General features: G+C 36.2%; 1 long non-coding RNA gene across 1 annotated transcript; it reads right to left on the bottom strand.

Annotated features, from left to right (window-relative positions):
• Positions 1-1,203: 1,203 nt before the first annotated feature.
• LOC107130301 (uncharacterized) lies at positions 1,204-8,657 on the bottom strand. The gene is made up of 4 exons (XR_001492251.3): positions 8,018-8,657; positions 6,856-7,055; positions 2,246-2,428; positions 1,204-1,576 (listed from the first exon to the last, which is right to left on the bottom strand). It is a non-coding gene; the product is annotated as an uncharacterized lncRNA (long non-coding RNA).
• Positions 8,658-25,863: the final 17,206 nt, after the last annotated feature.

The raw sequence follows: 25,863 nt of genomic DNA on the forward strand, positions 1-25,863 counted from the left end.
CAATACACCCTAAGTGTTGTTTTGGCTGTTTATGTAGTTGTTTATTTATTTGTTTAGCAAGTTTAGTGAACTAATTCTATAGTCTATTTCCATTATAGCATTAAATTTCTGCTACTCCTGCTCAAATTTTAACCCATGTCTTTATCTTATCACCTGACTAGTTAGATGTTGTCCCTGGTTAATATAAGATACTTATTCGTCAAGGGCTGCATTTAACACCTTGTAGCCAGTTAGATTTTTACCTATTTCATTGGATGGGTGTATGTGATTTGGAGGCTGATGTCAGAGGTTAGGGAACTTATGTTTTGAGGGAGGATCTTACTCCACCATCCTAAAAGTAGTAATTACTAATAATGTTTTTAGTATACCATCAGTCTCCAAAGCTATTTTCAGGTGATAACCTGTCCTCATACTGAATCCTTGCTTTATGCATTTTTTTCCATTTCATCTGATTTATTGAACGTGCTGCAGAAAAACTCCAGGAAAATAGTCTCAGCCATGGCCATTGCTAATTTCTAAAAGGACCAAAACCAGCACTTCATTGAATTGGTCTTTAATTGCTTGAATTTCATGTGTCAAGAGAAACCACCTTTTACTTGGGGACTAGTGTGTAAGAATTTCACCTGAGCTGACTTGGGTGAAATTCTTGACAATAGGTTTTGGATGGTGGCAAAGCTGTCAATCAAATCAGTTGTTTGGGGAAGTTAAAATGCCAGGTAAAGGAAAAAAAGACATATCATTTGAGCTTAGTTTGTAATCTGAAAGGTGCCAAACCATTTTCTCACTTCTTCATGATGCCTGCAGTACACTTGATTCTTTAAAACAGTGAAACCCAAAGTAACTACGAGATAACATTTCTTGCTAAATTACATCTTTGTGTATCTTTGCAATAAACACCTATTACCAAAGGCAATCTGTGTATGTCTTTTCCATGGAACCTTAAAGATCCTGGCAATATATCTTGCATTTCCTACAGAGAATTATCCCCAAACATCCGTGTTAGTTTGTAAGAGATGAAGTTTCCATTCTAACTACAAATGAGTTTGCATTGTTTAGGTTGTATAGCTAACTTATGGTTCCCTGACTCTCTTTTTTGAGAGGTTTTTTGTTTAATGTAATAGAAAATCCAATTATTATGTAAATATAAACGTAGTATAATTACCACAAACAAGTAGGCGAAACAATGAACTAATGGAGTTTCTCGAGTTAAAGGAACCTGTGATTTATGACTGTTTCTCAGGTATGATTGATACAGACAGTTCAGAGAAATGTTCTTAACCATTTCCCCCCAACATAATGTTAATGTTTTCACTCTTAGATCATCTAATATGATGCATATCAGTGAAGAAAAGTTGCTTTGGGAAAGAATATATCTCAAATTCATTTTTCTTCTTTTTCAGACTTATTAAAGACAAGAAGCTATAAACGTCATTATTTAAAATGCCTCCCTTTAAAATGTTTCTGGCAGATGTTTATGTAGAAAAAAATGCTGGATCTCTCTTGGCAAGACACAGAAGTGACATTTCTTGAGGGTTCTGGTTGAAAAATTTGTCTTTGGCTTCATGTCTTTAAACATCTGCAAAAACAAAATAATCTTTATTATAACTTGGAGAGAAGCAAAGTACATAGGTCCCTAATCTTTGAAACACTCTTCAAGGGAGTGACAAAGAAAAAGATTCCCAAGTTCTTTTTCTTCAGTAGAATTTATCTGTGACCTCGGAACTTCAGAGTCATAGTTATGTCATCATTAAACATTAATAACTTACTTAAATGAGGGAGAAGCTAGCACACGCAAACTGAAAATTCCACTTCCTGCCTAAATTACTGATTTTCTACATTTTCCCTGTACGCATACTATCATTATAAGAATCCACGCCCAACTGAGAACTGTGAGATGCAATGAGAAAACAAAAGGGTACTAGACTAAATGAGAGAAACATGTGCCATGTTTTCTGATGGGTGTGAGGTTTTTTAAATTTTGAATTGATTTCTTCATTCCTTCTAAATTTAAATACTTTCAGCATCTAAGAGCTCAACTGAATTAAACTGGGCACCATCTGAAAAAGAACAGAACACAATGCTCAGATCTCAAAATGACTTGTTCTTTCTTACACAGTAACATTTTAAACAAATAATTCCAACTATCAAGAAGGTCTTTTTATTTTTATTTTTCCCATTCAGGTGTTACACTCAAAGTTTTGTGAAGGTAACATCCTGCCCTATACTTTTCCTCCTTTATTTTTACCTCCATGATTTTCTCTAGAATGGGTTTTATGGATTGACATCCAACTGGTGTAACATTTCTCAACCGTACTGTCTGCTCCAAGGACTTTAAGCTGCTTTTTAGGTATGTTTGAGATCCAAGGTTTGTTATGAACATGATGTCCTCCTATACTCTTAGAGTAAAGGTTGCATCAGTTGCAGGGACCTAGAAATAAGAGTGAAAAGTCTGCTGGAACTCACAAATTGATAGTACAAATTTTAGTTTGTGTATTTCTTTACTATCCTATTTAATTCTATTTGGGGAATTGGGAGGGAAATAGAGAATATGAATGATTCTTACTAAAATATGTGCCAAAATTAAACTTCTAATTTTTGATTCATTATTTCAGCAATTAATATGAGTGATAGAGTTTTCAGTACTTTGTTTAGAAATGTATGTGTGTGTTTTTTCAATGAAAAAGATTGCATTAAATTTATAAAAAACAAAGAAAATATAAAAGTAAAATGTTCTTCTCTTATTAACCAGAGATAATTACTATTAATTATATAGCATACTTCCTTGTAGCTTTTTCATTACATATATATAATAAGTGCCAAATTGAGATCATGCTCCTTTTACATTTAAAATTATATAGAGTAACATTTATGTGTCAGAAAATATTCTCTAAAACTTTCATTTATTTGTTACATAAAACCCATTATACATTTATACATGTAAATTGCTAACTTTTTTGCTCTTATAAGGATAACACTGTATAATACACATCCTGCATATAAAGTTTGTATGCATGCTGCTTATTTCAGGAAGGTAAATTTATAAAAATAGAGTTACTAAATCAAAATGCATGTATGTTCTTGGCTCTTGACCTTTTGACAATAGTTTCAAAAATTGCTTTGAAGATATTTTCGATAATTTACACTTCCACATATAGATAAGACAACCATATCTGGACAAGTATTATCAAATAATTTTATGTATCATTGCCCTTTTGTTAGGAAATAAAAAAGTTATTGCATTTTTTTAACCTGTTTCCTCTTTAGCCTACTGTTCAGTTGAAAATATATTCATTAAACAATTGTTTATTGGATACTTACAGCCCTTCATATACATAGTTTCTGTAATATCTTTTGGCTATTCAGTTAGAATGTTGACAATTTTGTGCACTGGTTTTTAGTAACTCTCTAAATATAAATAAGATTATTGTTTTTGGTTTATTGTAAATATGTTTCCCATTTTGTCATTTGTATCATTTTTTTCTTGGGGTTATGTAAAATAATAAAATTTTATATATTGATATCTATCTATACTTTTTCCACTTGTTTTAGATTAGCAATTACTTCTCTACCCTGAGGCTAAATAACACAATTTCTCTTAACTCTCAGGTTAGTGGAAGAATTACTCCATGTATCACTGTAATACAAATATTTAACTTACTTTGGAAATAATATTTGATGTTTCTAAGATGAATTTTAGAATAATAGGTCACTTTTCCATGTATTTGAAATGCTTTCACTATTATATTGCAGGTTGAAACACACACACACGTACACACACAACCAGACAGAAATACCTCTACTTTAGAGTCATAAACCCTTTTTAAAAAAATTCAAAATATATATTCCCTGATAACTTCTCATTTTAATTGTTGTGGTTTTACATTTTAATATATTGTAAAGTAAGTATGCTTCTATTACTGTACTTTTTCAAATGTCTTACTAGATTAAAATGATTTTACAAGTTTTAGCACACTCTATCAGAAATTTAATTAAACTTAGAAACTAATTTGAAATAATTTCTATCTTTTCCAATTATTATTCCCCTTCCAGGAACAACGGAATACAGGAACATTAGTATATATGTATATGCATGTGTATTTATATACATATATATGCATGTGTATTTACATACATATATATCACTTATTAAAGCTTCTTTTGTCTCTCTTTGTAAGGTTCTATGACTTAATCATCTTTACATATACTTCAACTTAGGTTAGCTCTAAGTATCTTATGTGTTTCAGACTCCTGTGGAATCTTACATTATTTTTCTAATTCTTTGGATTTGTATTGATACTTTATACAAAAGATATTGATTCTTCTGTACTTAGCAATTATCCTGTTGCTTTACAAAATGCTGTTAGCTCTTAGTGTTTCAGTTGACTTCCAAAGAATCGTTAGGTACATTATCAAATTATTTTCAAATCATGAGAGCGTTTTTTGTCCTTTCTGCTATAACTTATAAACATTCCTACTTAATATATTAGCATATTGACTAGAAGTTGTGAAACATTCAATAATTAACACGTAGTATGTATTATAGTTATGTTTCCAATTGATGGAAATTTTTAAAAATTTCATCCATTTAGCAGGTTACATTGGCTGATATTTCTATGCATTTATGTTAAGAAGGTTATGTTTTTCTTAAAGTAGTAGGTTTTGAATAGCAGTTTCATTTATCTGTGTTATCTTTTTGCTTTCTCTCATTTTACTTATTTGTTATTATAAGTTGATGATAAAGTCTATGAATTTTGGCTTCCGTTGAGGTTCTCATAGCTTTTGTTTGGTCTTTAGGTATATATGTGTTTACCCATATGAAGCCTCTTAAATATTCCTGGGATCACTACTGTTTATTTTCAAGGATGATTATTTTAAAATATTATTATTATTGAATAGCTTTGGTGTTTGAAAAATCTATATTAACATCTTGCTCTTTCCTTGTTAGATGGAACATTGAATCATTTATTTAATATTGCTAACATTTAGCTGTCTTCTGTAAAATAGGAATAATAATGATATCTACTAACAGGTGGATGTAAAGATTATCTGAGATAAAGCATTCTTAACCCATTGTCTGTCAGATAACAAGAACACAATAAATAATGTAACAACGATAGTGGTAATTGTAGGAGAATTAGTATATTTCTTAGAATTTTTGTAGTTTACTCCTAAAAGATATAATAATTCATAGTTGTCTTTTTATGTCATCCCCTCAGGTTTTCAGAACAAGATTGTGCCAGCTTCAGGAAACAGATTTTGAATTTCTCCATATTTGATATAGACAACTTAAATGGTGTGAAAATTATATATTCCATGAAAGTCTAAAATAATTCATGGTTCTAGGACCTATATTTTATAAAATTTGAAAATATCTTTTAAATTTGTTTTATGTCTATTGATCTTTTCCGATTGTTCAATACCTTCTTAATCCCTTCTTTACTCAGCTTTTCAATTCCCCAAAGACTCAGTATTACAGCCTTTCTCTCAATTAATTTTGCTTGTCTATGCTTTAAGCCTTGTCTCTTTGATTGGCTTTATAGGTTAAAAACTCTTTTATTAATTGATCAGTGACTTATATATTTATATTTGGTTTTGATTATATTTTCTTTTTCTTTACTGCCCTCCTCTTTTTGTTTTTCTCCTTAATATTTTTGTAATATTTGATATTATTTTTCTTTTTGAAGAATAAAAGCATTTGTTGCTATGCTTTATCCTAGAGTATGGCTTTGGTCATATCCCATAATTATAATTTCTCAAATCTTTCTAGCTATGAAGCTGCTTTGAGTCTTATCTTCTTGATGATTTTTGGAAGGCAAATCATTTGAGCTCGTGAGGAACAGATGAGCCAAACCACTATTGAGAAGATTGCTGTTCACCCTTTTGACAACCACACAAGCCACAGATGATACTCTCAGGTAGTTTAGCCTATATGGAGAGTATTTGTGGATCACAGATTTAAACATACAGTTAGAATTTTGACTTTCCTCTCTCTTGTCTGTCTCTTCTTACTCAGGAATTAATTACAAATTACAATAGGTTTTTAGGGATGTAGGACTGAATGATACCTAGTTTCTGACCTTAGGAAGCTCCCAGCCCAGTGGAAGAAACATACAAGCAAACCCTTTGGAATGGTCTTTATCCATAGATGGTGTACTAGTTTCCCTTTGCGGCTGTAACAAATTACCACAGATTTAGTGGCTTAAAACAATACAAATTTATCATCTTAGAGTTCTGGATGTCAGAAGTCAAACCTGTCTCACAGGTTAAAACCAAGGTGATAGAGGTCTGCGTTCCTTTCTGGAGACTCTAAACCTAATCTGTTACCTTGCCTTTTCCAGATTCTAAAGCCTGCCTACATTCCTTCCCTGTGGCCCCTTCCTCCATCTTCAAATCTAGCAGTTCTGGGAAAATCTTTCTTATGATGCATTTCTCTGGTTCCAACTCCTCTGCCTCACCTTTCACCATTTAAGGATGCTCTTATTAAATTAGACTCACCCAGAAAATCCAGGATGATCTTCTCATTTTAACATCAGCTAATTAGCAACCTTGCTTCCATCTGCTACTTGAATTTTCATAGCCATGTAATGTAACACATTCAGGAGTTTTGGAGAAGAAGACATGTATTTCTTTGGAGTGGCAGAGGGACTAGCTACTACACATTGGAAGAATCAAGTATTCAATATGAGGTTATTGACACAAGGAAGAACACACACAAGAATTTTATGTGAATTTTATAGGAATGAGCAGGAGTTAATGTGGTAAAGAGAGCATGAAAGAACGTTTCAATCCCAGGGAACAGTGTGAACAAAGGAATGAAGTGAAGAGAAGAAATCAAGTCTGGGTTACCTGACTTACTGCTGAGTGATTTTACAGCTTGGAAGTAACACTTCTCTGGTAGCAAGGTTCTCCAGAAGTGTGTGGTTGTGAGCTCACAGTTTTGTCATTGGTTCTGTTTAGGGTCCAATATTGCATGTCATTCATTCTCTGCTTTCCTCCAGATGGGAAGTTCTCAATTAGTGTTACAATGGGATGGGACCCATATATTGGAAATAAAGCTATATAGGAAAATGTTGGAGATTGCATTCATGTACAGATTTGGCAGTGTCTGTCAACTCAGTAATGGCTAACATGTCATACATACACTTGGCAAAGAGTGATGACAGCAAATAACAAGTACAAAAGAAGTCATTGAGGTGGTCATAAAAGGACACACACAAATGTATGCAGATGTTTAGTAAGCACTCATGACAAAACAATGTATAATTTGTGGAAATATTTTCAAATCTAGGCAATCCCTCTATGTTTCACTGTCACTGATGCATGTTAAGCAACTCTCATTTACATGTGAACTCCACAGTGCCCATAATCTTCAACTTGATTTGTAAGATTGTAATACCCATCAGCACTCTTACTCTAATCTAAGAAATTCTGGGACTGAAGAGCAAATAGGCAATATAAAGTCCATCTGAATATTTAGAGAAGGAAGAAGTACTTCATTTGTTGCATTAGAAGTAATGCAACAATTAATTAACCCAGGCAATAGGAATTTCTCTTGCATACCACTTCTACCTCTTCTGGGTGACAAGGACCCACTATTCTTTTCAGGAAATGTATTTGACTTTTATTTCAGGTATAAACATATGTGAAATAAATAACTTATTTATTTATTATGATGTGTAAACATATGTTTATTCCTGGAATAAAAGTCAAATGGCTTTGGGAGGCTGAGGTGGGCAGATCACAAGGTCAGGAGTTTGAGACCAGCCTGGCCAATATGGTGAAACCCCATCTCTGCTAAAAATATAAAACGTAGCCAGACGTGTTGACACACGCCTGTAGTTCCAGCTACTCGGGAGGCTGAGGCAGAAGAATCGCTTGAACCTGGGGTCGGAGGTTGCAGTGAGCTGAGATCACACCACTGCACTTCAGCCTAGGTGACGGAGAAAGACTTGGTTTCAAAAAAAAAAAAAATGTCAAATGGCACTGGAGACATAAGACTGAGCCCTGGTGGACCAACCTTCTTGTTATCTCAGACTGTTCCTGAAGTTTTGCTCCTTATTTTCATGTGACCACCATTCTCTTCGTTCATTCAGTCTTACGTTACCTTCTCCTGGTATCCTCATGACCCCTCACCCATTGAAGTTTGTTCTAACTTCCTATCTGTAACCAACTTCAAAGCGTCCACCATATGGTGATTTCCTTCTTCACTTCCATTATTCCAGCCACTTGCATGGGGACAGCAATAGTCTCTCCTTGGTGTTAGCCAGCAGGACTCTGTCAAGCTCAACTAAATTCCGAATGTCCCCACATAAAATAAAAATTTCTGGCATTTCTTTGATCTTCTGCCATATTCCCTGTTTTTGGTAATCAACTGTGTTTAACAATTTGCTTAACCACATGATAAACGTAAAAACATTGTTGCCCTTTTAATGTTATGTTACTGCATATAATAACTCAAAAGGAAGAAATCTGTGGTGTTTAAAATTTCTTTTGTAAAACTTCCATACAACGATACTTTTAAAACTTGACAAAGAAACCTAGCTGTCCTTTTTGCTTGCTCCAGCCTTCCTTTCTTCTTCCCTCTTGTCCCCATTTTTAAGGGCCCATTGTGCTCCAAGCATTGTAGTCTGATTAAGGATATGTTCAAGTTGGTAAGTACAGAACGTTATTGTCAAGGTTCTGTTCTTTGAATTTTTATGACGCAGAACTTAGAGACCAAGAAAGTCAAAGAAGAAAGGGACTGAAGAATGTCAAGGAAATGACCTAGCACTAGAAGCCATAAAATAATGACAGTTTCAAGGGGAAGAATAGAGAGAAAGAGGAATCATGTGGAGAGGAAGAAGGTGGGGCGTTAAGGAGAGAATTTGATAAGGAATGACTTGAAAAAAGATGTGCTAGAGTAACTCTGGGATCAAAGAAACATGAATAGCCAGGAAAACGAGATTTTTTTTTTTTAATGTTTCCAAGTACTTCATAATCTGATCCCCTGTGAGTAAAATAAGGAGTTTCTTTTTAATTAGGTTGTTCTGTTAAACTTTGTCTTTTGCACATGCCATAGCTCTGAGACTGACTATATAGATTTATGAATACAGAGAAAATATAACTAAAACAAAATATCTGGCCAGTCTACACATACTGCCTGTTAGATTTTATAATTCTATTTGAATAAATACATTTAGAACAAATAATATGATTTTATCATCATTAATTTCTTGAAATAGTTTCAGGATCCAAACTTTCGTTTAGTATTTTTAATACTTATAAATTTTGTTTGTCCCATAGTATGTAAGTATGTACAACAGGTTTTCTGAGTTTCATTTTCCCCACTTTGGGCCTGTTGGGTGTGTGCGTGCGTGTGTGTGTGTGTATGTGTGTGTGTGTGTGACTGTGGTCTCAGAATCAAGAACTAGCTTGAGTATTTAACCAACTCAACATGCAAGGTTACGTGGTCTCAATTTTACTCATGATAACCTTATGACAAAGCAGTTTGTTTTGGCCCATTATAAACATGTGTGTGTCAGCTCCCTTCTTAAGAGACCGTGGTGTTAAAATTTAAATTTCACCCCCTCAGTGTCATTTTGCCTAAGGCTTCTTTGAAAAAACTAAAAACAAAAATATCTGGCTTCACCTCAGCCATTTACTTCTCTGCTTCTGCCCAACCCTGATCCCTGACTTTTTATTCTCAATTCTCACTTCCCTTTTCTTGTTGTAGCCAACAGGAATAGATCTGACGACTGAAATTCTTATGGGTAAAGGCTATGTGGACAAATACAAACTCATACACAATGGGTTCCAAGGTAAGTACGCCTGCAATCCTAGTGGGAGGCATTTCTCTGGCCACGCTACTTTTGCTGCCTCTGCATGACAAACACCCATTGTTCATTTCAGGTAATTTATTTCTGCCCTGCATTAAAGATGGGTGTCTGCTCTGCTCAACCTAGGTGGGGCTCAACAATATCTCAGAGGGTGGGCACAGCTTTCTTCATGGGGGCAGCTCCACACAGAAAACCGACAATGCACTTCCTGGGAAGAGGAGTGGAGAGCACTTTCATGAAAACAAATGTGCTTTTCAAAGGTGCAAAGGTCTGCAAGAGGGAGAAAGTAGATGGGGGGGGGGGTGATATTGAAAACAATGTATTTTCCTTCATTGTCAATCATTTTGCACTGATGTTTCTCACTCACTGGATCAATGGCATTAATTGTTTCGGGAAGATGTCAAATGCCATCCAGGACAAAGAAGTCATTGCTCAGCTAGAATTTCAAATTAACATTTTTTTTAAGTTCATGATATTAAAAGCCTAGCTTTGTTGAATTAATAAACGATTTCTAAATTCCAAAGAACATCTTTCAACATATCCCTAGAGAAGCTCTGGGGACTGACTATAGAGGTTTACTGTAAGCCATTGAAACCCAAGGAACGTCGCAACAAACAGAATGAGAAAGCTTGCTGGGGGTAGGAGGAACTTGGAGTAATCTAGACGCACAAGTCTAAGGCTAAGATTTTTTTTGAGTCCTTTCAAAGAAGAGTAATCCCATGTCCAGATATGGTGACAAGGTAATTCACCTTCTATTTGGGGCTTAGGGCTCTTTGCAGTGGAGTAGAAGTTGCAATGGGCAGATACAGGAACGATCAGTCTGGGATAGTACATCTGGCTCCCCACTGCCTGTATTTATCTGGGGCATAAAGAATGATTTGATGTGGCTGGAACATAGGTGATGATTTAGGGTGGGCAGTAAAAGCCTGGGAAAGTGCTTGCCATTCTCAAAAGTTTGGCCATCCCTCTCTTCACTTCTTGTGATAGTCTCTTCCCTTCTAACTGCTTTAAATGTCATCTGTTTGGAGGGGGCGCCCAAATTTATATCTCCTACGCACCTCCCAAGAGATCCGAAGTCGTATATGTACATGTATATGTATATGTATATGTATATGTATATGTATATATAAAATTGCCTACTTGACATCTCAACTGGGATATGTCATAGGCATCTCAAAGTTAATATGTCCAGTATTTGAATTTTTATTCTTCTGTAGGACACTTTTCTGTCCCAGGCTTAGTCATATCCATAAAGGGTGCCAGTATCCCCAGTTGCTTAAGGCAAAATTCTTAGAGCCTTTCTTGGCTCCCTGTCTTCACTGTCTCCTCACAACCCACCCATCAGCACTTCTTGACTTGGTCATTGCCAGTCTAGTACAGGAAAATTTAAGTAAGAAAATCCTAAACTAGGACAGGGAGAGTAAAATGGAGTAAAAAGGGCATGTCTTAGGGCTTGATAACTCTATAGAGAGGATGAGGGAGAGACAAGAGTTGAAAGTATTAGCTGCATGGGTGGATACAAGGGTCACCCAAATGACTACTATGGGAGAAGCCGATTCAGGCACATTGCATGTGAAGAATAGGAGTGACCTACAGACACAGACATTTATCAGGCAGTTATATAGCCATGCCTGCTGCTAAAAGGGAAAGGAGAGCTAAAACGCAGATCTTTATAGCACTTGCAGCTTCAGTGATGTAGTGAATTTCAGCTTAGATTCTCAGATCTTTCATCACCTGGAAAAATTTGTAAAACCACAGATTCCTTGGCCCACCCCCTCGTGGTTTATATTCAGCATGTCAGGTAAGGTGGCCAAGAACCTGCATGGTTAGAAAGCCCCCTGAGGAAATCTGATGTGTGTCCAGTTTTGGAAACCAATGAATTGGGCCACACCTGGGAATGGTGTGTAAAGAGCAAATGGCAAAGAAACTGGTCTTTGTAGAATGTAGCTCTAAGGATTGAGCTTGGAGAAAGAGGAGCTTGTAAAAGGAGACTCTAAAGGAATGATTCGACAGGTTGATGGGGCAGCCACAGAGAGAGATGTCAGAGAATGAGCCTCTTTATCCTCTTTTGTGCTATGATTCACGACTACATTATCATTTTCCCAGTATTATTTTCTCAAAGCTAAAAATGTTCCTTTTCTATAGACTACTTCTCTGTAGACTATCTTTTTACAGTATCCTATTGAGTGAAAAAAGCATTTTATTAAAAGCAGTAATTTGTTACTGCTCTAAATGATCTTTTATACTTTCTAAAACACAGTGTCTTCTTGATAAAGCAGGTCTGAGAGTGAATTATTAAGCTACTGGAAGTCCTTGCCAATGAACAAAGACATAAAAAATAATGTGACTAAGTCTGCTAATGCAAAATGGCTGGGTTGTATTTGCTAATGAGTATGCTGCCGTTAGCACCTTTCACCTTTTTTTGTTTCTTTGGTAGGTTTCTTCTTGAAAAAAAAATTAGATTACTTGCAAAAATAATTTTTGAGATTCAAAACAAAGCACATACCTTTGTGTAGGCAGAATTTACACAATGGCGTTCTAAAATATCTTTCCCTTTTCTTCAGCAAGGTGATGCTCATTGAATGAACCATAGGCTAACTTCTCTGCAAAATCAGAGTGCACAGATGATGAGACATTTTATTTTTACTCTTTTCCACTTCCTCAGGCCATACCTGACCCTTTACGGCTAATGTGATCTGAAAGTGAGGAAATGAAGGTATTTGGATGTAAATGCTGAGCCACCTCCACACCTGAGTTTGCACACACCTGAGTGAGAATGCTGTCTTGTATCTCTGTCTTTCCTGTTAAAGACAACTGAGAAAGACCTTGGAGGACCACAAACTCCTCCAATATGTTGTCATTGAAAAGCTGTTAGAAATTTAACAGCTGACAGCATTGCATCTAATTACTGAATTATTAAACGGAAGGCATCTGCCTAAGAAGCAACCTCCTGTCACTCAAAAAGATAAATTCAAGTGAAAAGCAGAGGTACAATTAGGTCATCTCACTCACTTTTTGCAGATAAATTTGAAATATTCAAACTCAAGAGGCAAGGAAACTTAATTGTGTCTGGTACCTTCTTTAAGCATAACTTGAAATATTAAGGCAAGTGCATTTTCAGTCCTTGCATTAGTTGCTGGGGACAACATTCTGAGCCTTCTGCTAATTTATATTTTTGTTTCAGGCCCAAAGTCTCTTTTTGAACTTAGATTCTTTTTTGTTGTTGTTGTTGTTTTTAATGACCCATTCTCACAAAAATTGCACCTATGAGATTTCAATAGAGGAAATAAATAAAGGTGGTGGGGCACAGGGTAGGGGCCAAGGATGATTAGAAGGGCCACCTTATAAGACAGTGAATTTTGTGCATAAGCCCCCTTTTTTTGCTTGTAGCTTTGAGATCATCTCACAGATATCCCCTAGCTTCTTTTGGCCTGTCCATAGAGAAAGCCAATAGCTTGCATTGGTTCTGCTTTTGTATTTGTGTCCTCAAAAAAACACATTTCTATGTGATCATATTAAGAATACAGTAATAAATCTAAATTACTGAGCTTTCAATGTTTGCTAGGCTCTATAAATAAAAGCTTTTTTTTTTCTGTTTTATCCCATAGTATCTCTATAAGTTAGAGAACAATCATTAATTCCATTTCAGAGAAGGGAAAATTGAGTTACAGGTAAGTAACTTACATGCTCAAAATAACATGGCTAGAAAGTGGATGAGCCAGAGAATAGCACTAGTGTTTAAACTATCTACATGTCTTAATTAGTCATTTCTTTTCTTTTAAAGGATTTTATAAAAAGACATAAAGAAAATGGTAATTGTGGCAGCCTTTTTCAACGTTGTGTTGCAATCGGATATCCATATTTTCTTAACTGAAGGAGAACATCAACTGTTAGCATAATTTCCCTGCTAGAGTCTTTACTTGGCCCCTGAGCTTCCCTTTGCACAGCACATCCAACTTTACCTGCATTACCTGTTCCTCCATTTGTACCTCTACTAAGGAGGCAGATAAGAAAACAAAACAAAACAGGAATCCTTGCTTATTTGTACACCCCAGTTGGCATCGTTTTCAGTTTCCACTCAATAAATATTTTTCAAACTAATCAAGTCCAACGCCTTCAACTGCAGAGAATGGTTTCTCCTAATGATTGACTTTGTTTTGTGCTGCTTATTACTGGCTAAAGATATTTACCTGTATGACTACTAGACTACCCACGTCTCCAAGTCAGGCAGGATGACCCATTCTAGAGTATGTTTATGATGGAAACCTGGCTCTACAAAATGCATTCAGAAGCACAAAGTCTTCCAGGATCTTTAGTATGTGAAATTTGACCCTGATGATAAGCTTCTCTAAAGAGACAAGAGGGACTCATTGGCTCAGGTTAAGGTCATATGATTCTTTCCACGCTACTGAATTATATTTTTAAAATTATAAATATTGATGTGTATATACAAATATATATTTAAAAATATGCATTAATAAATATATAAAATATAAGTAAATATGTAAAGTGTCTAAATATTAATATTATGTATATGTTATATATAACATACATATTTCCCTTTCCTCAAGATGGTATTTAACATTATTCTTTGTTTAAACCAAACAACGAATCAACTTAGACTCCAGAACCATGATGACATAATGGTTTCTATCCAGTGTGTGTATCCAAAATCTCTAAGTCTAGTTCTCAGTTCTGCTGCATACCAGCTGTGTGAACTTGTGCCTCAGTTTCCCAGTCTGTACAATAATATATTTAAAAGTGACATACAATCCATAGAGCTAGAACTTAAACTCTGTGTCTCTGCTAATTGCATTAAATATTAATATAATTTTTACCAGTTCATCTACTTAAGGATCTAAGCTTGGTCTTATTTATCTTTTCATTCACAGAACCTAGTACAATGTCTAGCACATAGTACATGCTCAGTAAATTTATGCTGCATGAATTTTGATTATTGTTAAAAGTTTGGCCTAACATGAGAAAATTGCCAAAATTTTAAAGAAATAATATCTTATGGCCCTGTAGGCAAGGTATTTTCTAGCAGTAAAAAATGATCAAAATTCAGCTACTGAAAAATTATATTTTCTCCCAATATAACCAAACAAAAGCTTATAATGGCATGCTGAGGATAGCATGAAAGCCAGAAGCCTACAAACATGTGAAAAATGTTAACATCGCATTTTTAGGCTTATTAGAAACAGCCTAAATAATTACACCAGTCAAATTACTGGTGGCTTTTGGCTCATGTCCAGGATGAAAGGTCATAACCCAACATACCAGAAGTTTTCCTGGCATGATTGACAGGAAGAGGAAATACACTGATACCTTTCACATGGGAATCACAGCTTGTTGCAAATAGAAGCAAAACACATATCTGGATTTTGTGGGAAAAGTTCATTGTGTTCTGACTCAAATTCTTTGTTCCCAAAGTTGCTTAATTGTGATTTATTGGTATACGTGTGGGGGTGTGGGTGTGGGGATGTGTAATGAAACAAACGCATACCACAGCAAAATAGAAATCATGCGCTGCTACTTAAAATTGTCATTGGATATATCCCTGCTTTCTCCTCATTGCAGTATCTATTGGATATTTTGGCCTTAGCCAGAGAGGAACCTATTTCTCAAATGAATTCCTTTTTCGACTCCTAGATGGAAAATTACGAACTTTGGAGTTTCCAGGCAATTGTCTACAGTCCACCCATATGAATGCAGAAAGTACTACCCCCAAGACTGAAGTAACAGGGTAATCAATCACAGCCTGTCCTAAGTCTGTAACATGTGCATGGGTATTCCCATGCTGCAGCTCTATCTCTGTGCTCTGGATGGATCTGTTGCTATTCCAATGATTCAACACTTGGAGTAAGAGAAGGTTTTATCTTATGTTGGGGATTTTTATTAGGAGGCACGTGATATACTTCTCAGTTTCAATTCCATAATATTTGAGAAGCTGTAGGTATTCACAAGATGCGATAAGCTAATTTATCAGCAGGGTCCATTTTGGGTCCAGGTGTGGTTTGTATGACATTTGGATGCTATTTTGCTGTAAGGCAAGAGTTTTCAACTTCCACTGCACATTGGTCTCACCTGGGGAGCTATTAGCCACAACCATCCATGCCTATTACACCTCTGACCAATTGGGTGGGACCCAGACATCAGTGATTTATACAGCTCCCAGGTGATTCCAATCTGCAACTAACACTAAGAACCACTATTAGGTCATAATCCTCTCGATAGGCAGATGAAACTATGTGTACATTATGCATTATTGAGGTTTTCTGAAGTAGTCACTAGCTCATAAAGACTAAGTTGTCTTCAGACTTTTTGAAGAACAAAAATTACATTGCTTGCTCTTAAAATGTAAAGGTTCATAACTTGGAATGAACAATCTGAATCAATTTCCATTTTGTGTCCTTTGAACATAGAAAAAAACTCTGATCACATTCATGTCTATATTTTGAAATCTTTTTATTTAATATATTCTCATGTTTCATGAGAGAAAACCCTTTGAGGAGCCCACCAGAGTATGAGATACTGGGTCTTTGAATTCATTTCTACTCAATAATAATTTTTAATTTCTTTTAACTTTCATAGCAATAAGGGCTCCCAAATAGTGTCCATGCTACCAAAGAATTCAAGATCAGTAGGAAAACCAGTTGTGTGTGCAATTAACTATAATACTATGAGATAATTGCACTACATGAGCTGTTTGTTAAGTACTAGGTCGTATGATCAAGGGAAGATCAGGGAAATTTCCAGGGAGAAATCAATGTTTATGTTGGTGCATGAAGGATGCTTAGGGGGATCCCATGTGGGCATCTGGGCAAGGACACAAGAAAGTTGGTAGACATATGAAATTTACATTAGTTTTGGGATTGAAAAAATATGCTGAAAGTGCCAGATCACTGAGAATTTTTACTAACAGCCCTGCTGTGAAAGACAGACTAACCTTCCCATTGACTCAAAAGAAGTGGGGATGAGACACTTATTTTTAAAAATATTTTCAAGTTAAAGTAGTGAAAATTAACGATATTCAGAATGATTGCTGGTTATTTGTATTTCTATCTTTTCCTTGTTTTATGAAATATAGCAAGAGATTTTTCTAATCATGATTCTGTGGGGCATTTTTCTATAATTCATGGCCATATAACAATAGTTATTATAGTTTTATTTTCTTGAATTAATGTATTACACAGGGCTAGTAGTCCCAGAGGACATGTGCTAATAAGGTAGTCATTAAATCATAAAGACTAAGCGGAAACAATTGCTTTCATAACCTTATATTTAATTGCATGCACAGGTGTTTTTGTTTTGAAGAAGAAATTTTAAGTAAAAAGTATGATTAATTCTCATGCCATCCCAGAATGCCAGATGAAGAGAATTTTTGCCCAATTTAGAGAGAATAGAGCACACAGATGTTTAGGTCATGGTGACAGAAAGAAAGTGTTCCTGACCTGCTATAGTTTACTTTTCTCCAAACTGCCAAATGACTTCACAATGGGTTTCAGGGTGGGCACCGACCCGGAGTGTTCCTCTGTATTGATTGTAAACCTGGTACTGTGGACCCACGCCATATTATCTGTGCTATTTTGTCACAGAAAATCTCATCTTTCTCAGCTGTTACTGGAAGGGCTCCTGGAATTATTTAGGAGTGTTTACTCAGAGCCCAGAAGTGGAATTCAGATGATTTATCAAATCCAAGTAATCTACAATGAGTTCTTCAAGATAGAAATTAGGCACTGCATACAAAGGAAAGAAACATCTTGATGAGTGGAATAAACATTGAACTAGAAACCAAGAATCAAGCATTGAGGTCCCACCACTTACAAGCTAGACGACCTTTGGGAAGTCACTCACCATGACTAGAACAATTGAACCTCACATTATTTTTCTTATTCTTTTTTTATACTTTAAGTTCTAGGGTACGTGTGCACAACGTGCAGGTTTGTTACATAGGTATACATGCGCCATGTTGGTTTGCTGCACCCATCAACTCTTCCTTTACATTAGGTATTTCTCCTAATGCTATCCCTCCCCCAGCCCCCCAGCACCCCCGGACAGGCCCCAGTGTGTGATATTCCCCACCCCATGTCCATGTGTTCTCATTGTTCAACTCCCATCTGTCAATGAGAACATGCAGTGTTTGGTTTTTCTGTCCTTATGATAGTTTGCTTAGAATGATGGTTTCCAGTTTCATCCAGGTCCCTGCAAAGGACATGAACTCGTCCTTTTTTATGGCTGCATAGTATTCCAGGGTGTATATGTGCCACATTTTCTTAATCCAGTCTATCACTGATGGACATTTGGGTTGGTTCCAAGTCTGCTCTTGTGAATAGTGCCACAATAAACATACGTGTGCATGTGTCTCTATAGTAGCATGATTTATAATCCTTTGAGTATATACCCAGTAATAGGATCGCTGAGTCAAATGGTATTTCTAGTTCTATATCCTTGAGGAATTGCCATACTGTCTTCCACAATGGTTGAACTAATTTACACTCTCACCAACAGTGTAAAAGCATTCCTATTTATCCACATCCCCTCCAGCATCTGTTGTTTTCTGACTTTTTAATGATTTCCATTCTAACTGGCATGAGACGATATCTCATTGCGGTTTTGATTTGCTTTTCTCTAATGACCAGTGATGATGAGCATTTTTTCATCTGTATGTTGACTGCATAAATGTCATCTTTTGAGAAGTGTCTGTTCATATCCTTTGCCCACTTTTTGATGGGGTTGGTTTTTTCTTGTAAATTTGTTTAAGTTCTTTGTAGATTCTGGATATTAGCCCTTTGTCAGATGAGTGGGTTGCAAAAATTTTCTCCCATTGTGTAGGTTGCCTGTTCACTCTGATGGTAGTTTCTTTTGCTGTGCAGAAGCTCTTTAGTTTAATTAGATCCCATTTGTCAATTTTGGCTTTTGTTGCCATTGCTTTTGGTGTTTTAGTCATGAAGTCTTTGCCCATCCACTGCCCATTTGCCCATACCACTTTCTTCACAGAATTGGAAAAAACTACTTTAAAGTTCATAAGGAATCAAAAAAGAGCCCACATAGCCAAGACAATCCTAAGCAAAAAGAACAAAACTAGAGGCATCACACTACCTTACTTCAAACTATACTACAAGGCTACAGTAACCAAAATAGCATGGTACTGGTACCAAAACAGACATATAGACCAATGGAACAGAACAGAGGCCTCAGAAATAACACCACACATCTACAACCATCTGATCTTTGACAAACCTGACAAAAACAAGCAATGGGGAAATGATTCCCTATTTAATAAATGGTGCTGGGAAAACTGGCCAGCCATATGTAGAAAGCTGAAACCGGGTTCCTTCCTTACACTATATACAAAAATTAACTCAAGAACCTCACATTCTTTAACTGTATATGGAGAAACTATGCTTGCCTCTTCATACTCACAGTGTTGGGAGAACCAAATAAATGTGGGAGGATTTTACAGTACGTAATATGGTTCACAAGGGAAAGCCACAGATATTGGGGTTGCTATTAGTATTTGGCTTTTATAGTTTGTCAAAGCCATCTCTCTTTAAGGTAGAAATGTTAGAACCAGCACAAAAATACAGATAAACCAACAGAAATTACTAGAGAGAAATGATGTAGAATTGTGGATTTAGTCTCTCCAAATTATCTTTTACATAATGAGGTGATACTTTATAAATAATTTTATATCTGGATTTTTCACTTGCTAGTTATGAAAACAACCTATGTCTTTAAAATTTTCTATATGTATAATTTTAAAACTTTATATTATTCCAATTTGTAGATGCCTCATTTTTATAATTTTTATCTTTATGCATAAGACTTTGTCTGGATTTCAAGTTTTCTAATGATAAAGTCCTAATAAGGACATTATTGAATCAAAATACATCAATTGAAGCTTTTACTTTATAATTCCAAGCTGATTTCTTAAAAACTTTTTATAATAGCACCAACACCATCAATTTGTGAATGTATCTGTTTCAGCACACCCTTATCAACATTATATATTCCAATGTTTAGAAATAAATGTTGTTGTTTTATTTTCCATTGTTTTTGGAAAGGGAGGCAGGCTTAAGGGTAGAGTCGAATTTCTCCATTTATAGAACGCTTATTATGACAATCATTCTCCATGTAATCAAAGACTTTTTTTTCCTTTTCCTCTGCCAAATAAAAATGAATATTACATGAAGTTAAGAAATGTACAGTCATGCTGATAGATTTAAAATGAATGTTATGAGCATACTTTTATTTTCTTCTGAAGCATATAGCCGAGACAATAATCATACAAGTGAAGTCATTTGAATTTTCTTTTTTTTTTTTTTTTTTTGTTTGTTTGTTTGAGACGGAGTCTCGCTCTGTCGCCCAGGCTGGAGTGCAGTGGCCGGATCTCAGCTCACTGCAAGCTCCGCCTCCCAGGTTTACGCCATTCTCCTGCCTCAGCCTCCCGAGTAGCTGGGACTACAGGCGCCCGCCACCTCGCCCGGCTAGTTTTTTGTAGTTTTAGTATAGACGGGGTTTCACTGTGTTCGCCAAGATGGTCTCGATCTCCTGACCTCGTGATCCACCCGTCTCAGCCTCCCAAAGTGGTGGGATTACAGGCTTGAGCCACCGCGCCCGGCCTGAATTTTCTAATCTAGGATTTTAGGAAACTAGATAAGGATTTCAGGCTGGCAGATACTTTGCTTATCCAGAATCCACATACCCTATCTTTTTCTTAAGAACATTTTCATGATGCAGTTTGGAAGTGTCCAATTTGCCCAGACCTAGTGGCTGAAGCATGCTTGTCCTCAGCCAGTCAGTATAACCCCATTCTCTTTTAGCTGATGATACTCATTTTTTTGTTTCTCTTAAAGTTAGGAATCCATATGTCCATATATTCTGGCCAGTGACCTGTGAGTGGAAGTCTGAGAAGAAGTTTATGGGAAGAAGAGTCTTGCTATGTCCTTACTCTGTTGTTTCCTGTGGAGGATACTGGTGGGCAGAAGGGAAGACTAGATTGAGGCATCCATCTTGACATCATGAGATAAAGACCACCAAAATTCCAGAAGTACCTAAACAAATGCTGGAAGCAATCAACCCATGATGAGACCACCTCCTGCCAAGAGTATGTCCAGCTCTTTAAGGTTTTAATTTACTAAGAGTTGATTCATAACATTAGTAAGAAGATATAAACTAGATATATGAAATTTGCTAATAATAAACTGGATAGGAAAACACACTAATATTACACAAATTTGAAAAAAATAAGCAGTCACAATGAAAATAAAGCCATGAGTTGTCACCTAGAGAAGACAGTTGACCAGCCTTAGCTATAAGCTATGGTTTCCCCAGAATGGGTATTTGCCATAGACCAGGAAATATGCAGAAGTCAATCCCAGAAGCTGAGTATAGAATCAAGATTTACCAAACATTTGAGAGAGGTGATTTTCATGAAAGAGAAATAAAAAATCCAAAATTAAGAATAACTTATACCCAGGATAATAAAGGTAATAGAGCAAATATTTTTTAAAAATCTTAAAATAGGAGCTACAGGGGATATTATGATTGTCATTAAAAAAATAAAAAGAATATATGTGAGGAAACAAGTACCAGTAGTAGTGAAAAAAACAAAACAGAGATTTGGGGAGGAAAAGTTAGTCCTGTAATAATTGTTGTACATGTATAAATAAGCACGTTACAATCACAGAATAGCAAATTAGACAAAATGAAGGGCAAATTGAAGAGCCAGAAGGTCAAACTGGGAGACATTTGTAGAACACAGCACAAAGAGTTAAAGGGAAACAAATGTGTAAAATGAGGTCTAAATATTTTAAAGAGATCCAAATTTTCTAATGTCTATTTAAAGTCATTTGTATATGGAGTGACAACAGAGTGGAAGAGAAGAAAAAATTGAAAAAAAGTAGTAATAAATATCCCAGAAATGTTACATAATAAATATATACATAAACAAATATCATCTATCCTCAAGTTGAATAAGTACATGGTACTGAGTGGCCAAAATTTAACCACAAGCTAACCAAAAACTCACATTGAGACAACAATAAAATCAAGTTTTATAAAACTAATACTGAAAGAAGTAATCTTAGATGCCAGAAGAAAAAGAAAGATTATCTAGAAGGAAAGGGAGGTCAGACTGACACGAGATCTCTCCTTAGCAGTATGGAGTAAAGAAACCCAGCAAAGTGCCATCAAAGTTCTGAGAAAGAGTATTTCAAACCTAGCATGCTATACTCAGTCAAACCAGCCAAACTATCATTGGAGACTGAAGGGGATAATAAGGTTTCTTTCAGACATGGAGACCTTACAATTTATAGAACTTCTCTGAAATAACCATAAGAGAATGTACTCAAAAATAAAAATGGAAGAGTGAATATACAAGAATTATTTTAAACAAATAACTATATAAAGCCCTATCGAGATTTTATCACTTGTGAAATTTATTCCACAATAAGCTAAGGGGTAAAATGCCTATGAAAGGAGTGAGGTGAGCACAGAAAAGAAAAGTTTGCTCAGATATAGGATATAAATACTGAATAAATTCTGAACTGAATACTCCCCGAATCCATCATAATGAGAATATCTGGGGAGAATCCTGGAATATATTTTCAGGGAGGACTATACCTATTGACCAAATTAAATTTAACTGCAATAATTTAAATATAAAAAGGGAGATGGATTCATGAATTTTACTAAAAAGTAGTAAAAATTGAAAGCAGTGTATATGCATGATAAGATATATACAAAAAAAGATTTTTTTAGATCATCTATAATGCTACTATAAAATTTTTAAAAACCACCATTGATACTTGGGAAGTATTTTCTTCTGGAGTCTTTTCTTTGCATATTTTTATCTACCTGTGATCAGAATGTCTGAAAAATGCTATCAGACATTTTTACTTATTATTACAATATTACATTGTATTTTCATATCACCTATTTTTTAATATAGTAAACTTTTGTCCTGTGAATGGGCATCATTTTCTGACTCCTCTTTTATCTCACTATTTCTCAGGTTAGTTGTCCATACTTCCTGTTTATACCCAGATTTCCTCTGGGGTAGATTGGGCTTGTTTCCACCACTTCATTTGAAACACATACCGCAGTTATCAATAAGCCTGTATGGCGAGTTCAAGTTCTGAGCCCCTGTCTTACCAGATGGCCTGACAGCATTTGGTATACACACTAAAATTCAAATTTTGATCTCCACCATCACCCCCTAAGCTGAACTTGCATATGTATTTCCCTTCTCAAAATTTCCAATTGGGCATCTGTTAATCCTATCACATTTAAGGTATTTGAAACCAACCTCTTGATTTGCACCCCTCTATGAACCTTCCTTTAGTTTTACCTATTTCAGTAAATGGCAAACCCATTCACTCCATTGATCAAGACAAAACACTCATAGTTTTTTATTATTTCTTCCTCTTGCACCCCTGTTCTGAATTAAACTGTTTCAGGTTGTCATGACAAGGACCCCATTCAAGCCCATGTCAATCCGAGTGGACAGATCACTTGAGCCCACGAGTTAGTTTGAGAACAACCTAAGCAACATGACAAAACCCTGTCTCTACCAAAAACTACTAAAAGTTAGCTGGGCGTGGTGGTGCTGCTACTCAGGGGGCTGAGGTGGGAGGATTCCTTGAGCCCAGGGAGTGGGAGGTTGCAGTGAGCCCAGATCATGCCACTGCACTTCATCCTGAGTGACAGAGCGACACCCTATATCAGCAAAAAGAAAAAAAAGAAAAGAAAACAACAACAACAACAAAGAAAATATAATTATGTTTACGCCAACTTCTGCTAAAAATACTTTAATGGCTTTTAATCTCCAAATCCAAAACCATCCTCTTGGCTGTACGCCGCTGTGACATGTGATCTGGTTACTTCTCCCCTTCACTCCTGCCTTTGAGCCACACTTCTTGGCTTGCTGTCCCTTGAGCACACCAAACAAGCTTCCCGTAGTCAAGTCACATATACTTGCTATCCTCTGTGCCTGGAACGCTCTTTCTCTGGATATTTTCCTTTCTGACTCCCTCACTCTCTTTGGTGTCTTGCCAAATGTCTCCTCCTCAGAATGTCCTTCCCTGACCTTTAGACTGAAACTAACCACCCACCAGTACTCTTCATCCTTTTACCTTTATTTTTAGTGTCTGTTACTCTTAAAATTATACATCACTGTCTCTGTTTCTTCCCTCAAATATAAATGGTTATTTACACTACAAGTGAAGAAACGGAGGTTTTGAGGTGACAATAGAACTATTTAGTGTGGGACTGAAACCCTAGATTTTGAAGTCAATAGATGCATGGAAGAGAGAGAGAGAGAGAAAGAGAGAAGAGAGAGAGAGAGAGGGCATTTAAAAAAAAAATGTTTGAGAGTGGAAGACAAAGAACTCTTTTAATTATAAATCACACTTTAGTCCAGTAAGGAATGAAAGGTTTGAATTCCAGCTGTTGTCAGGAATTGACCACAGCTTGCTGATACTGTTTTAAATGACTCCAAGTGTGATTTAAAGGCACCAAAGAAGCCAGGGCAGGGTGGAGGTCACCCTTTCAATGCTATTGGCGATTAAGGTAATTTGGGAGCTGAGTCAAGGAAGGTGTGGTTTGCTGACCCACAAATCCAAAGGGAAAAGGTAAAACCTTTGAAAAAGGGGCCAGGGTAAGTATTCCTTTGTCCTATTTGGAGAAAAGGCAAAGCAGACCCAGCTGGACACAATTAAGTCTGCAAAAGGTCCAAAGGGCCATGAGCAAGAAAGAGGAACAGGTAAAAACTGACCTCTACGCCAACTCTGATACAAACCAGTGAGACCTACAAATGTGTTGTCAATTTGCATATTTTCAAGAGAGGAGAAGGCAGCCATCCGCGCAATGTTAACTGAGGAATATGTTGAGAAGATCATCTGAAATGAAATATGAATCTCATTGAAGGCACTCTGAAAGTGCTGATGTTACATACAAGTTGGGGACCTCAGTCACTAGCAAGTCCCCAAAGCTTATGCCAATGTCTGAGATGAGAACCCTGCTCCCGTACACTCCATTCTTCTACTCATATCTCCTCCACACCAATCATTACCTTGTTTTCATCTCTGCTTTTATGACTTTCTTCCCAACCCTATTGTGAGTTCCCTCTCCCCAAGGCAGAAATCTGTCTTACATCTCCAGATTCCCCAGATGTTTGGATGGTTTTTGGTGTGTAGAAAGTATTCAAAAATATTTGGTCAAATGATTGTAAATGAATGAAAAACTCAAATGAAAAAGATCTCATTTCCCATACTTAGAAACAAATATTTGGCTCTGGCCATTTGAATGAGACTCAAAAGCTGTCCATATAGCAACAGCTTGCCCAGTATTATATGCAGGGACAAGGTCTGTATTGTGCAGATGATTTAGATGCTTGTAATTCACATGCTTATGATCAGAGAATAGATGTGTCCACAAACCAATGAAACACATGAGGAAATGGGAGTCTTACCTTTGTATTCCAAAGGCCTCCTTTGTATGTCTGCAAATGAGCTAGAGAAGTCATGTGAATTAGAGGATTAATAACGAAAGATTTCTCTTTAAAAGTACTATTTTAATTCCTTTTTAAATAATGCATGCTTTCTATGGGAAAGGTAAGAGGGAGAGAAAATCAAAGTTGTAGTCTCTTATATTTCTCTTATCTAGATGTAGGAACTATTAACTGGTTGCTACGCTCCCACCCACTGTGGTATACATAGGAAAACATTGTATTTGACACCGTGTGTGTGTGTGTGTGTGTCTGCATGCACACACATGTGTATGCACTTACAGTTCTTTATTTTTTATTATTTTACTTTAAGTTCCAGGATACATGTGCAAAATGTGCAGATTTGTTACATAGGTATACGTGTGCCATCGTGGTTTGCTGCACCTATTGACTTGTCCTCTAGGGACCCTCCCCTCGCGCCCCCACACCCCAACAGGCCTCAGTGTATCTTGCTCCCCTCCCTGTGTCCATGTGTTCTTATTGCTCAACTCCCACTTATGAGTGAGAACATGCAGTGTTTGGTTTTCTGTTCCTGTG

Source organism: Macaca fascicularis, chromosome 7, assembly GCF_037993035.2.
Source record: "Macaca fascicularis isolate 582-1 chromosome 7, T2T-MFA8v1.1".
NCBI lineage: Eukaryota > Metazoa > Chordata > Mammalia > Primates > Cercopithecidae > Macaca > Macaca fascicularis.